The sequence below is a fragment of the Triticum dicoccoides genome, chromosome 7A, assembly GCF_002162155.2.
Source record: "Triticum dicoccoides isolate Atlit2015 ecotype Zavitan chromosome 7A, WEW_v2.0, whole genome shotgun sequence".
Taxonomy (NCBI): Eukaryota; Viridiplantae; Streptophyta; class Magnoliopsida; order Poales; family Poaceae; genus Triticum; species Triticum dicoccoides.
The window spans coordinates 40882802-40900316 of NC_041392.1; the positions used below are offsets into that span (position 1 = coordinate 40882802).

Consider the following 17515-nt stretch of genomic DNA (forward strand, 5'->3'; position numbering starts at 1 on the left):
TAAACTTTCTTTTAGTGCCATTAGTTTTCAAATTTGAAAACACCTTTTTAGTTTTTTTGTTTTCTTTGTTGCTTTATTTATTTTATTTTGTTTCTACTTGCAACAAAATACTTATTGTTGCTATTTTTATTTTTTTCAGTTGTTTTGTTTTGTTTTCTGTATTATTTATTTTCTTTTGTTTTTTTCTTTATTTTTTAATTCTTTTTTCTTTTAGGTCAGCAAAATTATAAACTTTCTGTTAGTGCCATTAGTTTTAGAAAAAATATAAACTTTCTGTTAGTGCCATTAGTTTTCAAATTGAATTCTTTGAAATTTGTGTGAGTCACAAGTTTGTGATTAACTTTACTAAAAAAATGAACATAGATGCACCTATAGAGAAAATTTGACCTAAATTCATAGTTTTCAAATGAACTCTGAAAAAGTTGGCATAGCATACTCGTCTCTTAGAAAGTTGGCATGGTATCATCATAATAGTTGAGGGAGAAAGTCTTAACCTTTTCTTCGCTTGTGTCATTTGCTTATTGCGCCGTAACCATGGATAATCTTCATCGTTTATCAGGATACTTGGGTCAGCCTTGACATTGAAGGGAGGAATTTCATGAAACTTTTCATAATCTTCAGACATGTCTGTCTTGCGCTCCACTCCCAGGATATCCCTTTTTCCTGAAAGAACTATGTGGCGCTTTGGCTCATCGTATGATGTATTTGCTTCCTTATCTTTTCTTTTTCTCGGTTTGGTAGACATGTCCTTCACATAGATAACCTGTGCCACATCATTGGCTAGGACGAACGGTTCGTCAGTGTACCCAAGATTTTTCAGATCCACTATTGTCATTCCGTACTGTGGGTCTATCTGTACCCCGTCGCCTGACAGATTGAACCATTTGCACTTAAACAAAGGGACCTTAAAATCATGTCCGTAGTCAAGTTCCCATATGTCCACTATGTAACCATAATATGTGTCCTTTCCGCTCTCGGTTGCTGCATCAAAGCGGACACCGCTGTTTTGGTTGGTGCTCTTTTGATCTTGGGCGATCGTGTAAAATGTATTCCCATTTATCTCGTATCCTTTGTAAGTCAATACAGTCAAAGATGGTCCCCTAGACAACAAGTACAGCTCATCACAAACAGTGTTGTCACCTCTGAGACGTGTTTCCAACCAACTGCTGAAAGTCCTGATGTGTTCACATGTAATCCAGTCGTCGCATTGCTCCGGGTGTTTGGAGCGCAGACTGTTCTTGTGTTCCTCGACATACGGGGTCACCAAGGTAGAGTTCGGTAGAACTGTGTAGTGTGCTTGAGACCAAGAATATCCGTCCCTACATATTATTGAGTCACTTCCAAGAGTGCTTTTTCCAGTCAGTCTCCCCTCATACCGCGATTTAGGGAGACATATCTTCTTAAGGCCAGGAATGAAGTCAACACAAAACCCGATAACATCCTCTGTTTGATGGCCCATGGAGATGCTTCCTTCTGGCCTAGCGCGGTTACGGACATATTTCTTTAGGACTCCCATGAACCTCTCAAAGGGGAACATATTGTGTAGAAATACGGGCCCCGGGATGACAATCTCGTCGACTAGATGAACTAGGACGTGTGTCATGATATTGAAGAAGGATGGTGGGAACACCAGCTCGAAACTGACAAGACATTGCGCCACATCACTCCTTAGCCTTGGTACGATTTCTGGATCGGTCACCTTCTGAGAGATTGCATTGAGGAATGCACATAGCTTTACAATGGCTAATCGAACGTTTTCCGGCAGAAGCCCCCTCAATGCAACCGGAAGCAGTTGCGTCATAATCACGTGGCAGTCATGAGACTTTAGGTTCTGAAACTTTTTCTCTGGCATATTTATTATTCCCTTTATATTCGACGAGAAGCCAGTCGTGACCTTCATACTGAGCAGGCATTCAAAGAAGATTTCTTTCACTTCTTTCGTAAGAGCGTAGCTGGCAGGACCTTTATACTGCTTCGGAGGCATGCGTCTTTTTTGTGCAAACGTTGCAGGTCCTCCCGTGCCTTAGGTGTATCTTTTGTCTTCCCATACATGCCCAAGAAGCCTAGCAGGTTCACGCAAAGGTTCTTCGTCACGTGCATCACGTCGATTGAAGAGCGGACCTCTAGGTCTTTCCAGTAGGGTAGGTCCCAAAATATAGATTTCTTCTTCCACATGGGTGCGTGTCCCTCAGTGTCATTCAGAACAGCTAGTCCGCCGGTACCCTTTCCAAAGATTACGTGTAAATCATTGACCATAGCAAGTACGTGATCACCGGTACGCATGGCGGGCTTCTTCCAGTGATCTGTCTCGCCTTTGAAATGCTTGCCTTTCTTTCGACATTGATGGTTGGTCAGAAGAAATCGACGATGGCCCAGGTACACATTCTTCCTGCATTTGTCCAGGTATATACTTGCAGTGTCATCTAAATACTGCGTGCATGCATGGTATCGTTTGTTTGTCTGTCCTGAAAGGTTACTGAGAGCGGGCCAATCGTTGATGGTCACGAACAGCAACACCTTTAGGTTAAATTCCTCCTGTATGTGCTCATCCCATGTGCGTACACCATTTCCATTCCACAGCTGTAAAAGTTCTTCAACTAATGGCCTTAGGTACACATCAATGTCGTTGCCGGGTTGCTTAGGGCCTTGGATGAGAACTGGCATCATAATGAACGTCCGCTCCATGCACATCCAAGGAGGAAGGTTATACATACATAGAGTCACGGGCCAGGTGGTGTGATTGCTGCTCTGCTCCCCGAAAGGATTAATGCCATCCGCGCTTAAAGCAAACCATACATTCCTTGGGTCCTTTGCAAACTCATCCCAGTACTTTCTCTCGATTTTTCTCCACTGCGACCCGTCAGCGGTCTCAACTTCCCGTCTTTCTTCCGGTCCTCACTGTGCCATCGCATCAACTTGGCATGCTCTTTGTTTCTGAACAAACGTTTCAACCGTGGTATTATAGGAGCATACCACATCACCTTCGCAGGAACCCTCTTCCTGGGGGGCTCGCCGTCAACATCACCAGGGTCATCTCGTCTGATCTTGTACCGCAATGCACCGCATACCGGGCATGCGTTCAGATCCTTGTATGCACCACGGTAGAGGATGCAGTCATTAGGGCATGCATGTATCTTCTCCACCTCCAATCCTAGAGGGCATACGACCTTCTTTGCTGCGTATGTACTGTCGGACAATTCGTTATCCTTTGGAAGCTTCTTCTTCAATATTTTCAGTAGCTTCTCAAATCCTTTGTCAGCCACAGCATTCTCTGCCTTCCATTGCAGCAATTCCAGTACGGTACCGAGCTTTGTGTTGCTATCTTCGCAATTGGGGTACAACCCTTTTTTGTGATCCTCTAACATGCGATCGAACTTCAGCTTCTCCTTTTGACTTTTGCATTGCGTCCTTGCATCGACAATGACCTGGCGGAGATCATCATCATTGGGCACATCGTCTGGTTCCTCTTGATCTTCAGCAGCTTCACCCGTTGTAGCATCATTGGGCACATCGTCTGGTTCCTCTTGATCTTCACCAGCTCCCCCCGTTGCAGCATCACCGTATTCAGGGGGCACATAGTTGTCATCGTACTCTTCTCCTTCGCCGTCTTCCATCATAACCCCTATTTCTCCGTGCCTCGTCCAAACATTATAGTGTGGCATGAAACCCTTGTAAAGCAGGTGGGAGTGAAGGATTTTTCGGTTAGAGTAAGACCTCGTAATCCCACATTCAGTGCATGGACAACACATAAAACCATTTTGCTTGTTTGCCTCAGCCGCATCGAGAAACTCATGCACGCCCGTAATGTACTCGGAGGTGTGTCTGTCACCGTACATCCATTGCCGGTTCATCTGCGTGCATTATATATAATTAAGTGTCCAAATTAATAGAAGTTCATCATCACATTAAAACCAAAGTACATACATAGTTCTCATCTAACAACATATAACTCTCCAGAGCATCTAATTAATTAAACCATACATTGAAACTATGTAAAACATTTCAATGCGAAAACAAATGCGATCATAATCGCAACCAAGGTAACAATTGATCCAACGGCATAATGATACCAAGCCTCGGTATGAATGGCATATTTTCTAATCTTTCTAATCTTCAAGCGCATTGCATCCATCTTGATCTTTTAATCATCGACGACATCCGCAACATGCAACTCCAATATCATCTTCTCCTCCTCAATTTTTTTTATTTTTTCCTTCAACAAATTGTTTTCTTCTTCAACTAAATTTAACCTCTCGACAATAGGGTCGGTTGGAATTTCTGATTCACATACATCCTACATAAATAAAATCTATGTCACGTTGGTCGGCATAATTTTCATAAACAATAAATGAACCAATATTTATAAAGATAATATATATACCACATCCGAATCATAGACAGGACGAGGGCCGACGGGGGCGGATACCAAAACCATCGCACTATATAAGATGCAATAATAAAAGTAAGAAAATAATACAAGTATCTATGTAAACATACAAGTAAGAATATTTTTCCTTTCAGAAAGAAGATAAGAACAAGAGGCTCAACACGGTGGTGCCGGCGATGAGCTCGGCGCGGGTGATCGACGGCGGTGAAGACGGGGACGGGGCGTGACGGACCGCTAAATCTAGACAAATATTGAGGAAAATGGAGCTTGGAGGTCGAGCTTGGAGAGGAGAAAGCTTAAGTAGTGTGGGTCGGGCATTCCATCGAACACCTTGTGTGCATAGGAGGTGAGCTAGAGCACCACCAAGCCCTCTCCCCCTCGGCCAGAAAAAAACAGAGCAGTGTGCTCTGCTCTTACGCGAGGGCTATATATAGGCACCTCATTGGTCCCGGTTGGTGGCATGAACCGGGACTAAAGGGGAGCCTTTGGTCCTGGTTCAAGCCACCAACCGGGACCAATGGTGGTGGGCCAGGCGCGAGGCCCACTGGTCCCGGTTCGTCCCACCAACCGGGACCAAAAGGTTCAGATAAACCGGGACCAATGGCCAACGTGGCCCGGCCGGCCCCCTGGGTTCACGAACCGGGTCCAATGCCCCCATTGGTCTCGGTTCTGGACTGAACCGGGACTAATGGGCTGACCCGGCCTGAACCGTTGCCCCCTTTTCCACTAGTGGTGGTTGCCGCTGCCGGCGTAGCCGTTGCCGCCGTCGCCCCACCCTGCTTCTCCTTCGCCTTCTCCGCCATAGCTCCGCTCCGCGGTGGAGAACGCTTCACCAGTCCATGCCAAGGGAAGCGCCGTCGCCGCCCCGGAGCACGACTGTATTCTCGCCGCCCCGTTGCAGAAACCCTAACCCTAGCGCTGGTAGACGGTCGCCTCGCGATCGCCTTTCCAGTCGCCCCTTAGCGTTTCAGCGCGTGGTGGACCTGCCTTTACAGCTCAGCTGTCTCAACAGCCTTGTCATCTATACCAGCCGTTAGCAAATCATTGCAAGAGAAAAATGAGGGTGCTCGCTTGAGAATATGAGACATCGGGAATTGAGTGCTTAATATTAAGTGAAGATCCTGTACCGCTGCTTGGGCACACTGGCGGACGTGTGCACATTAGCCACGTCCGTTTGCCCGAAAAAGACATTGTTCTTCAACAACCTTGACTAGAACCAGCTCTTTTCCATCCGCTCCAGAAAACACTCTTGTACAACAACAATGGCACGTACATCTTCATGTTCACCAGCATGAGCAAAACTTACTTCTACAACAATCTGACCATGAAGTACCTGCATGACATTGGAGACACATCCGCCTGTATGCCTACTGCTTTCGGTGCTGAACTACTCTCTGCTAGCGAGGGGCGAAGATTTTGCGTCCGTGCTCCTTAGAGAGCATGAGTGACTTAGAAAAGATGGTATGCACTTGTGCTTGTTGGCAAGCGCCTTGTTGCCATTCTCCTTGCCCGATAAAAAAATTCGATGCATATTCTGACGGGAGTGTGGGAAAATCAAAGAGTTACGGACAAAAGCTACGGAGGAGGCGTACGGGATTACATGTTGGGCACGTAATCCTGTACGACAACACGTAATCCCGTATGCCTCCTCCGTAACTAGAACTAGAAAAGTTTACGATGTGTTTGCGTCCGCATCAACACTGGTCTTCAAAAATAAAATAAGTTTCATGAATGAAAGGAATTTTCAGAAATAGTAGAGATCACCATAACTTGCTTAAGTGCTATTTTCCTCCAGAAGAAGCTTGGGAGCAAAATTTAGACTCCTATTCCTTTGATTGAGACCGTTAGACCAACTTGTACTGCTGCTTGGGCATACATGTGGACGTATCCACATTGTCCATCTCTATATGTGCGAGCAAGATGCGGTTCTACAACAACCATGACCAGAACAACCTCTTTCCCATCCCCGCTAGCAAAGTGCAGTCCTTCAACAAACCCCATTAGAACCACTTCTCATCAATGTGCATTCCTACTTCTGCTCATTTTGTCTCGGTGTTGAACTATTTTCTGCTAACTAAGAGATAATTTTTCACCTGTGGTCGAGCAACTTAGCAAAGTTGATCTGCACGTGTGATCTTTTTCGGGAGTTATCCGTGTGTATTATCTCAACATAGTCCGTCCCAAGCCCGGGTAAAGGAGGAGAGTTCTGATAGGCTTGGTGAGCCAACGTAAAAACTCAGCCACTCTTATGGAGATGAAACCCAAAAGATTTTTTGTTGGGGTGTAAATCTCTTAGCGACGCGCCACATCGGAACCCGGTGTGGTGTCAAATGGGCAAGGGACGGGCCATCATTCCCCGGCAGGGACGGAGCCAGGATTTGAACATGGGGGGGGGGGGGCAAAAAGAAATTCCTCTAGTGTAGAGACTCGTAAAAAAATAGAAGAGACAGCCTTGTTAACGAACTAAATCTTCGTCAAAACATATTCTGCTGTGAGCAAGTTGAATTTTTATCAAAAGTTACCATCAGGCAAATGCCAAAGCAATTCACGTGTGAATGAACTAAATCTTTCTACTATTGGATGGGATAAACAATGCAAAAGCTTGTCCGATGGGTACAGCCGTACAGGGATATGTCCCCAATCTTTTACTTTTATACAGTTACTACCATTCGACTTGTGTAGTTCTGAAGGCATCCATTAATCTGATTTAGAAACATAAGCAAGGACAAACCAATGAGTAAGAAATAGACTAACCTAACCCTTTCCTTGGTCGCCGCTTCTCTCCACTGGTTGCGCGGCCGGCCGGCCGCGCGTCCGCGCAAGATGGCCCTCGTTCACGTTAGACGCTATCTCGTCTAAGCAAGGATTGTCCGCTCAAATTGAAACGGCGCTGGTCATGAACTGCCCTAGAGCTCAGAAACGGCGCTGGTCATGGACTCAGATTGAAACGGCGCTGGTCAGGAACTACCCTAGACAGCTAGACCTTGGCGACAGGCATCGGACGATGGAAAATCAAACGATCTGACCGTCTCCCTTCGCGCTGGGCTATTTCCTGCGGGGTGTTAAAAGATGGGCTTTGTGATTTAGTTGGGCTTCAGGTGGTCAGGGGGGGCGATATTAGCTAAATATCCACTTTTTTCTACCGACCTGCTACTCGCTACCGAGTAAAATGAGATCGTTAGGGGGGGTCTAGCCCCCCCTCGCCCCCCCTTGGATTCGTCCCTGTCCCCCGGTGGCGCACCATATCTTGATTTGGATATGATGGGGAGTGAGAAAGGATCGGGTCATCACATCCTTAGTGTGGCGCGCTATATCGACGCCCCGGCGAAGGGTAAGGAAGCTAGCCGAGCCTAGGAGGATCCGCTTAGGTAGTTGGAATGTAGGGTCCATGACAGGTAAGCTTCGGGAGCTAGTTGATACAGCGGGGAGGAGAGATGTTGACATCCTTTGTTTCCAAGAAACCAAATGGAGGGGACAAAAGGTGAAGGAGGTGGAGGATACCGGCTTCAAGGTATGGTACACGGGGACGATTGCAAACAGAAATGAAGTAAGCATCTTGCTCAACAAGTGCCTCAAGTATGGAGTGGTAGACTTGAAGAGACATGGGAACCGGATTATCCTGGTTAGGCTGGTGGTTGGGGACTTAGTTCTCAATGTTATCAGCGCGTATGCCCCACAAGTAGGCCACAATGAGAACACCAAGAGAGAATTCTGAGAAGGCGTGGAGGACATGGTTAGGAGTGTCCGATTGGCGAGAAGCTCTTCATAGGAGGAGACTTCAATGACCACGTGGGTACATCTAACACATCTTTTGAAGGGGTGCATGGGGCTTGGGTTATAACATCAGGAATCAAGGAGAAGATGTCTTAAGCTTTGCTCTAGCCTACGACATGATCATAGCTAACACCCTCTTTCAAAAGAGAGAATCACATCTAGTGACTTTTTGTAGTGGTCAACACTCTAGCCAGATTGATTTCATTATCTCGAGAAGAAAAGACAGGTGTCCGTACCTAGATTGTAAGGTGATACCTAGAGAGTGTTGTTCCTCAACATAAGCTGGTGGTAGCTGACTTCTGTTTCGGATTCTTGTCCAGCGGGATAAGCATGCCAAAGTTGCTAGAACGAAGTGGTGGAAGACCAAGGTGGAGGGAGCTCAGGCAATCAAGGAGAGGGACATTAAGGACGGGCCTTGGGAGGAAGGAGGCGATGCAAACAATATGTGGATGAATGGCGACTTGCATTCGTAAGGTGGCCTCAGATGAGTTTGTAGTGTCAAGGTGAAGTAGAAGAGAAGCTAAAGATACCTAGTGATGGAATGATGATGTCTAGAAGGCTATTAAGGAGAAGAAAGATTGTTTTTAGACACCTCTACCTAGATAGGAGTGCAGACAACATAAAGAAGTACAAGAAGGCAAAGAAGGCCGCAAAGAGAGCTGTGAGTGAAGTAAGGAGTCGGGCGTATGAGGACCTCTACCAGCGGGTAGAAACGGAGGAAGGCGAAAGGGACATCTATCAGATGGCCAAGATCAGAGTGAGGAAGACGAGGAATGTTGACCAAGTCAAATGCATCAAGGACGGAGCAAACCAGCTGCTGGTGAAGGACGAGGAGATTAAGCATAGATAGCGGGAGTACTTTGACAAGTTGTTCAATGGGGAGAATGATAGCTCTGCTATTGAACTGGGCGACTGATCCTTTGATGATACCAGCAGGCGTTTTGTGCGGCGAATTCAGGAGTCGAAGATCAAGGAGGTATTAGAAATGATGAAAGGAGGCAAGGCGATGGGCCCTGATTGTATCCCCATTGAGATGTGGAAAGGCCTCAGAGACTTAGCTATAGTATGGCTAACTAAGTTTTTCAACCTCATTTTTCAGGCAAACAAGATGCCAGAAGAATGGAAACAGAGTATATTAGTACAAATCTTTAGGAACAAGGGAAATGTTTAGAGTTATACTAATTACCGTGGAATTAAGATGATGAGCCATACAATAAAACTATGGGAGAGAGTCATTGAGCATCACTTAACAAGTATAACAAGCGTGACCAAAAATCAGTTTGGTTTTATGCCTGGGAGGTCAACCATAAAATAAACGTTACTACTAAGTGGATAGTAGTAGTGTGTTTTTAAACACCGTGCTACTACTGTGGTTAGACGGGTCTGCTGTGTGGGCCCTACTTAGTAGTAGCGCGGGTCCCCGTGGCCATGCTCTAGTGTGATTTGTAGTAGTGCGGCCTCCGAACCCGGCCCTATGTACTACTAAATTCCACTTACTAGAAGAACACCCGTGCGTTGCAACGGGGCCACATTAACTTAAAGAGTTCAATACTAATATTCTCATACATATCAAGTTACATTGACGACATTTTTTACCATCAAATCCTCTCTCACACACACTCTCCCTCCCTCTTCCTCACTCTCTCTCCCCCTCTCCCCCCTCTCTCTATCTATAACACACACACACATATCAATCTTATTGGGTACGGGACCATAATCCATCTATTTCACACACACACACGCTAGTGCATAACAATATGGATTATGTGTATTATATTTGCCACCACAACTGAGGGAATTAACTTCATGTAAATCGGCCAGCCACAACTCCAAGAATACGTGGAGGAGGTGGCTCCGGTCGGCGTCGGCGCCGTCCGGCGCGGGCCACGGGCCCACTTCCAAGTGAGTCTGCACGCCAGCCACTCACGTCGGGTCCTTCAAGTGCCGCTTCCACCGCACCAACTCCCAGGGCCACGGCCACGGCCAGGGCCAGGGAAGCCGCCCTTCTTCGCCCCCTTCACCGGCCGCGGCCAATGCGGTGCCGCGGCACCCGGCCTCGCCGTCCTCGTCCTCCGGCACCATCGCGACCCAGTGACGCAGCCCAAGTATCGGTCTCGAGAATCAAGAACGCTCGACAACGGAGAGGGAAGGGAAGATCATATACATGTCATAAGAAAGAGAGTTTGTTTAATGCTCCCTCTATGTATTATTTCCTTTGTTTGGGGATTGATTACCATCCGTGAGTTAAGGCAAGGTTAATGTGATTGAGCGATTTTTCTGAAAATCAAATATTTCCTTTCTAATTAATGTGATTGAGTGATTTAAGGTAAGGTTAATTAATCTAGATTTTATTTTTAGAGATTGTTCGTGATTGACTCTACATTACTAAATAATTTGCGCTAGTATGGAAAGTTCTGATCTGTTCAGATTTCTTTCGTTGTGTAAGAGGGTGACGCGAAAATAAACCAATGAGGTGGAGGGAGGGGACAAAAAACCAGCGAAGGTAGGAGGAGGTACCAAAAAAACCATGGAAGGTGGGACGAAAATAAACCATACGAGGCTACCAACTGCTCCATCTCTATTCCTAATGAAGCAGTTGGTAGTCTCCGCCGGTCATTTTTTGTCCCACCACTTTCGTCCGGTTTTTTTTCGTCGGTTAACCTTCGCCCACCTCCCACCACCCTGTGCAAAACCAAAAAAAAAGCATACGCCACCATCCGTCTCTCGATCCACCCGATGCGGCCGCCCTATCTTCCTCGTCTAGTGAAGCAACGCCGCCCCAATCTCCCCGCTTCGCCGCCGCCGCCCCCCGCCTTCCACTATCACCAGCTCAGCCACCTCCACCCTCCTCTACATCGCCGGAGGAACGGGCACACCTGGCGCGCCGCCTCGAGGCCGCGCTCGAGCAGGTGAGGAGGGAGTCGGTGCGGCAGGGCGCGGCGCTGGACGAGCTCAGGCGGCGGCTCGAGCGGCGGCGGGCGCGCGCGTACGACACCCCCTCCTCTCGATCCAGATGCGACCTCTCTCCCACTCCGCCGCCGCCCCTACTGCTCCGTCGCCGCCCCCTTGATCTGTTTCCTACATCGATTGTCAAGAATGCCCCAGCCGCCATAGCCTCCGCCGCCGATGTCCGGCTGAGACGCGCCAAGGAGATCTCGCGACTCCGCCATGTTGGTGAGTACCCCACTTGACGTCTTGCTCCCGCCCCCCGCGCAGATCCTCTCCGCCGCCAACGAGCGCTATTCACCGGCCAGATTCCATCGGAGAGGAGGAGGTTCACCGGCCAGATCCTGATCCTCCTTCTACCACCGCCGCGTCGCTGCCCCAATGCTCCACACGATGCGCCGCCACCCGTATCCCAGAAATTTTTTGATCCAATCTTCGTCTCGCTGTCTTGTCTCACAGCATGCCGCCTCCCCTTTTCAAGATGGGGAGCTCGAGCGACCTCGAGCAACTACCACCGCCGTCGTCACGTATGGCCCTACGAGCTCGTACAGCGTGTGCCCCGCCCTCCCTCCTCCGCCCCTGTCAGCCACGAAGGCTATGCCCGTCTATGGATTCTCAGTCTCAGGTGAGCTTCCCTCGTTCCATTTGATACCCTGTATTCTTCCTGGTTTGGACAGCGTACAGTTTGATTTGGGCCCCTGCGATTTTTATGCATGAACTTTAGAACAGAAAAATGAATCTTGAGGAATGGGTTTACCTTCATGGAGATAATTCAAGGGTGCAATTTTCTGATCCACTCTTTTCTTGAATGGCAGGGAATGCTCACCTTAGGCCCTGTACGGTGGTCGGTGGGTAGCTTGACGTTGTTGAGGTACGACGGCTGAATCTGAGTACTACTACTTTGCTTGTGCGCTTGCGTGGTGAATTGAATGTATAATTTTTTTTCTCCTGACTACTGTTTTCATTTCCGAATAATGGTTTTAAATGAACCAAATTGCCTCTGTAAGGTAGTTGATATTTATGTAGCTTCAAGCTTTCATTTCTTATGCCTGAGGATAGTAGTTGTTTGTGTAGCTTTAAGGTTTATTTTCTTTTGCTTGATGATAGCAGGGTTGAGTAGATTATTGCCACACCCTGATATGGCCGGTCGTCCTTGAATTTTCAGGCTCTCGAATATTGTTGATCGAGTCAATGGATGTTTCCTAGTTGCTCTTATGGTGAGGATCAGGTACTTCTCTTCGACGATGATGTCGCCAACACAGCAGATGTAGCTTGTGGATCCCACGGCATGACTCAGATGCTGACAATGAACCGGACTACCCGTTGTAATCTGAACACCTAAAGAAGGTTCCTATACTCCTCCATGTTGGTTAACATTTGCTTCAGGTTCACTGTCGTTGAGTTATTTGTGTTATTTTTCAAACAAGCTATTACCAACTTATGTTGCATGTGTGCTACTAAATTTATCTTTGTTAATTAGGATGATGTTCAGGTCAGGGCAGGACTTGAGGGAGGGCGTGGTTGTTGGAGGACGCCGCCGCCGCCATCACGGAACTCTAGGGTCAGGGGGTGGTCTGCGGTCAGCGAGGACCGGCAAGGCCATGTCAATCGTTCCCTACATCACGGATCATCAGAGATATTTACATTCTGTTCGTTTTCTGAATTTTTCTGTTCATTTCTGTATTTCCTGTTCGTTTGTATGCTTCACCTATCCTGAACATCGTTTCTTGCAGCGAGGAGCGGCGCAAGGCCGTGCCCTATATCACCGAACATCACAGGTATTTATGTTCTGTTCATTTTTCTATATTTTTCTGATTGTTTGTATGCTTCACCTGTCCTGAACATCGTTTCTTGCAGCAAGGAGCGGCGCAAGGCCGTGCCCTACATCACCAAACATCACAGGTATTTACGTTCTGTTCATTTTTCTATATTTTTCTGATCGTTTGTATGCTTCACCTATCCTGAATCGTATGTACATAGGTATACAAATACAATGTGAGGGCGCTGGAAGCACACTCATTGAGAGGGACCTCTGCCAGGTACGCAATGTTGTGTGATGAAAGACCGTCTTGCTTGATTGATCCATTGAGTTCGTATGTTTATTAAAAAAAATTGTACATTGCACGTGATCGGGTGTTAATTTTATCTACACCTGTAAAATGTGTGTTGTATTACTCATCATTACCACTATTTATGAACTCTCTATTTGAACTATCAGGAATCATTGAACTATATGGTATGGATTAAGAATTTAAGATGATTGTGTTCGTTTTGATGTTTCTGTGCTAAAGTGCCTGCAGGCAATAGGAAATGATATGTTTTCTCGATTCTTACCATGGTTAAACTTGCGGTGTATTTTCAGATATTGTTATGTAGTCTGCTTTGCACCGCATTTATGGAGCTGGATTATTTACCTGTTTTCGTTAGCTTATGCAAGTTCGTTTGGTGAAGAAGATAGTTTTGTAGTTCGTTTTGTCGATGTGATTCTGTAAACTATGTATTGCACCTCGTATTGGGAACTTTCTCTTAGATTGATCGTTGGTTCTAAACAGGTGGTCCTCGTGCATGAATTGTTTATCGTAGTTGAGGTTGCACATAGAATGCGGAAATAGATCACGGGTACTGTATTCAGGTTTTCTGAATTTTACTGCAGTTGATGGTGCTTTTCCAGTATATTACAATGTTTATGGTTTAATCATAAAGTGTTGAGATACTAGACAGGTGAGAGATACACAATCAGGTTGTGGACTACTCTTAGTCTAAACCTAGGTTTAAATATTGTTCAGAATATAGTGGAATAGTATGCTAGATTGTCAGGTCTGAGGAACCATGATTCTGAATTTACCAAAAGAATTCGATGGCTTAGCTGAAATGGTTCGATCAAACAGAAAGTATACCTTAATGGAGGATCCTGTGTTTTTAAGGAACACTTGTGACCTTTCCTAGCTATATCAGTTAGGGATTGGTTACGAGCATATCTGAAATCATAATAGAAAACTGACAAGATGTGTTGAGGATCTTTTTCCTACTACGCATGAGTAGTCTTTGCTACTAGCACTTTTAGCAGTGGAATGGATTTGGTTGTGAACAGTCTGATCCACCCAAATCTCACTTTGCCTGACCATGCACCTGTGAAGCTTTTGTTCAAGATGGACGAGCGAAGACACGTCCGAATGACCGCCAAATTGTGGCAGAGGACGTGAGTGGCCAGGACCATTGCGAGCCGGGTAGACGCAGGCATGGTGAAGTGTGTTGGCAGAGCAGATATGGGAAGTTGGGCAGGGACCAGCGGAGTGGCAGGCGTTGCAACGGAGTTCGGAGGACGTATCATGGTGGGAGGTGGGGCAACACGGGTCTTCGGTCTGAAGAGTTATTTTATCAACTGTTTTTGGATATAGTTTTCTCAATGGCTCTGTCTGCAAGGGGCATGTTGGAGAGGCTAGGAGCAAGGATTTTGTAGTAAAGATATGGTCTGGGATGGAAACATATTTGGGAGATATGTTGCTGGGAACAAAGAAAATATTTACTTGTCAGTTTCCTGTTATCTCTTTCTCTCCCTGTCTCATTGCACTTACATGTGATTTTAGCTTATGTCCGTGCACAAATTTTATCCAGAAACCAAAGATTAAAATCGCGGGAGAAATATAAGCTATCGTGGATCTGAAACCGCCCCGCGATTTGCACGGCTCAGTAAATAGCGGGAGATCAGGCGATTGCACCATTATTTCCTTAATCGTCGTTGCAAAAATCCCGGCCGCGATTCTCTCTCGCCCGCGATTTTAATCTTTGCCAGAAACCAAAAAGAAGAAAATGTTTAAACTGTTGCTGGCATCTTAGAAGCCGTTGCAAGCTTCGACCATATGGACTAGCTTTTGTCGATTAAAACCATACAGGTAGTTCTTGTAAGATACTTTCATCTATTCTCTAATTTACTTGCAGTATGAATTTTTTCACCACATTGGCTTTTGGAGAAAATGCTTGCTTGAGAATTTAAGAGTTGAATGCTCGAATGACAGATTATGAGATACTGAGAAAGGAAATATTGCCTTTAGTGTGTTCATTTAATGAAGTGATTGGCCTCATTCGCAAATAATAAATAAAAATGAAGTTATTGGCCTCTTTTCTATTTGTTGCCCCATTTTTATATTGACATTGGGCATTTAGATACAACTAAAGGTTTTTTTTTTTAGATTTGTATTGTTCTTATGCAGAAATCAGTCGACGCCATTGCCCAGGTCATGCTCCCAGCCTGCACCAAAAATTCATCCGCCAACGAGTGGGATTGATATGCAGTAGGACGTCCATCTCAAGCATTCTCCGGATATGGCCAAACTACTGTCCAGGCCGCATGGTGGAGAGAGGTAGAGCTATGAAGAAGGTTTTGTGATTTATTTTTTGTTCTTTTTGTGGATTTGGGTGTGCTTGTAGTGGTGTAATCAAAATTAAAGAAGGTCCACTTAATGTGCATAATGTGAACATACAAGGTGAACTCACGACTACTAAACATAATATCTGGCAAGAAATGCAAAGTTTACTCTTTAGATTGAAAGATGATTTGCTTATATCGCATCTTGTCTTTCCTTTGCCACTCCTTGGGTTTGATATCGATCCAATAAACCATGCACAGTTCTCTAATCATACATTTATATAATTGGGCTGTTTGATACAATATGCAATATGTGTGGCATGCCTAAATATTTCCCACTATGCTTTATCTCAGGATACTCAACTTTGGAGGACAGTGCCTCAATGGCGATCAACTGCGGATTCTTATTGAAGGACTGGCGACCATACAAATTTGTTAACAGGTGAATGACCATTACGACTTATTCCCATCCTTCATGTTAAAGAAAAAAAATACAAGTTGATTGGTCTTCACTCATACTTCATTGTGATGGCAAATAATTAGCATCATCTCCTTTTAATGACAGTGAAATGCTTTATACCAAATAAGCATGATATTTATTTATTTTCTCAATAGTTTTTTATGTACCATGCTATTTATGCTATTCAGACTACGTTGGCTCTGTTTCCATTCATAACCTTTTCTCACCTTCCATTATCCCTATGGTTATTCTTTTGTACAAAATCTTATTGTGTCTTCATAGATGAATTCTTAACAGAATTTGCTAATATATGTTCAAACTATCTGCGGTTTGTGACCCAGTTCTAAGAAATGAAGGCAAAATGTATGTTCCTCACGATTTACTACATGTTTCAAAAGAGAAGGTGATTTAGACCTTTTCAACTTGCTAAGTTTATCTTTTTGTGATATCAAATGTTGGGAATGGCTTATTCTATGGTTTTTAGCATGTTTATAGAAAAACACAAATTTTTACTAGACTTCAGCATTCATTATTGACGACTTCTACAAGTCATGCATTTTATTGGTATTAGTTTTCAGGGAATATGGTACCGCATGATGGAGGATGGTAGAAAATCAGATCTAAGTTTGCACCAAATGTGACTTTGCCTTTCTCATATGGAAATGTCTCACGCCGACGCTATATCTAACACTGACATTCAGCGACGTTTTGCACCGTCACCCTCTTGGGAGCGTTGTCATTGAGCTCGGGGGTCGTTGTTCGTGCCTCGGCGAGGTGTTAGGCTTGTTCTAGGCTCATGTTGTATCTTTTGATCTACTTTGTAAGGGGACCTCTCCACAATATTGTATCGTTCGGCCGTGTACTTTGGTTCGTTGCTTAAAGCAGGGCGAAAGCCTGTTCCGAGAGAGGGATAAGTGCCAATCGGCCAGGTTTCTGATCCTGGCGCATGTGCTAAGTACCGAGTGTTGGTGCTTCCCTAAGGGGACGATCAAGGAGCATAACAAAGATGTAGTGACAAAAATATAGCGGCATAGTTTATTAGATCCGATGGCCTGATGGAGAAGGATGAATAGAGGAGAAAAAAATCACATGTATATTAGCGAGGTGAGTGTAGAAAGAAACGTCTTGAAAATAGGAAATGAGGAAGGCAAAAGTTTCCTCTAGATAGAAAAAGAAGACTAATATTGGGGTTCTCTATATAACAATAGTAAAACAATGTGTGGTTACATAATATTTATATTATCCAGTGGCAACATATGTACATTTAATTGCTTTGGTAAGGAGGGTATGCACACCTTTTCCTAAATATTAGTATATTTGTTTATCCGTATTATTGCCCGTAGCAACGCACGGGCATTTTGCTAGTTAGGAGTAGAAATGAAGGGAGAGGAAAAAAACCAGCAAAGATGGGAGGAGGTACTAAAAAAACCATGGAAGGTGAGACGAAAATAAACCGTACGACGCTACTAACTGCTCTATTAGGAGTAGAGGTTACCTTATCCGTCCATCCCCATCCCACCCCTCTCACCACACAACACTGCCATCCTCCTGCCGCACGCCCCCGGCCGTCCCCATAGCGCTA

At 45.3% G+C, this 17515-nt stretch overlaps 1 long non-coding RNA gene and 1 pseudogene across 6 annotated transcripts; both read left to right on the top strand.

Moving 5' to 3' along the window:
• Positions 1-5678: 5678 nt before the first annotated feature.
• LOC119333001 lies at positions 5679-9011 on the top strand (annotated as a pseudogene).
• Positions 9012-10889: 1878 nt separating this feature from the next.
• On the top strand, positions 10890-17138 carry LOC119327374. Of its 6 annotated transcripts, none has more exons than XR_005158487.1 (11): positions 10890-11335; positions 11567-11732; positions 11923-11978; positions 12273-12493; positions 12588-12756; positions 12841-12885; positions 12965-13009; positions 13088-13146; positions 14245-15468; positions 15828-15915; positions 16505-17138. It is a non-coding gene; the product is annotated as an uncharacterized LOC119327374 (long non-coding RNA). The 6 variants fall into 6 exon arrangements; XR_005158489.1 differs by having other exon boundaries at positions 12273-12454; positions 16512-17138; XR_005158488.1 differs by having other exon boundaries at positions 11589-11732; positions 12273-12454.
• The last annotated feature ends 377 nt before the right edge of the window (positions 17139-17515 follow it).